At 47.3% G+C, this 757-nt stretch overlaps 1 protein-coding gene across 7 annotated transcripts in view; it reads left to right on the forward strand.

Annotated features, from left to right (window-relative positions):
- The window catches only part of MTMR1 (myotubularin related protein 1), a 58,442-nt gene that overhangs the window by 25,637 nt on the left and 32,048 nt on the right, over window positions 1-757 (forward strand). The gene's annotated exons all lie outside the window — the stretch shown is intronic.

The raw sequence follows: 757 nt of genomic DNA on the forward strand, positions 1-757 counted from the left end.
GTCCCAGTCCCTTTCCGCGCGCGCGAGCCCCGGGTGAGCCCCGTACCTCTGTGCTTCTCTCCTGCAGCTTCTGTGGGTCTCAGTGTGCCTTTCCTTCCTTCTAGTTGTAGAGTTTACAGTCAGCCAGGCTTCCTGTGGTTCTGGGTGAAGTCCGTATTGTTTCTCTGAGGTATTAATCAATTGTTGTGTGCGGTGTTAATTTCCCGGTGTTTATCTCTGCCGCCATCTTAGTTTCTCCCCATTTGAGCTTTTGGACAGCAGCTTGCATGGTGGGGCATTTTAAGAAACTGATCTTAAGAAAGAGCATTGTCTTTTTTGTAAGGAAGTCACTGAGGCGGTAGTCTCTCTGTGACAGAGTCCTTGCTCTGAGTTCTGGGAAAGAACCTCTGTTGCATTTCTGTTTTGTGGAGGGTTCAAGATCTGTAATTGATTCTTTCAATAGTTTAAAGCTCACCGTTGATTGGGTGTCTCATATCTTTAGGAAGTAAATGCGCAGGTCTTGATGTACTAACTTTATTCTTGATTCTATCTGAGGAGTTTTTTTCCCCAACACATGCCCTCTGTTCCAGTTTCCTCACTTAATTTCCACACTGGGCTTGGCTTGTGTGGCTCAGTGGTTGATTGTTGCCCCATGAACGAGGAGATCACAGTTTGATTCCCACTCAGGGCACATGCCCAGGTTTTGGGCTCAATCCCCAGTAGGAGGCATGCAGGAGGCAACCGATGGATGGTTCTCTCTCATCATTGATGTTTCTCT

Source organism: Myotis davidii, unplaced genomic scaffold, assembly GCF_000327345.1.
Source record: "Myotis davidii unplaced genomic scaffold, ASM32734v1 scaffold1147, whole genome shotgun sequence".
NCBI classification, from domain to species: domain Eukaryota; kingdom Metazoa; phylum Chordata; class Mammalia; order Chiroptera; family Vespertilionidae; genus Myotis; species Myotis davidii.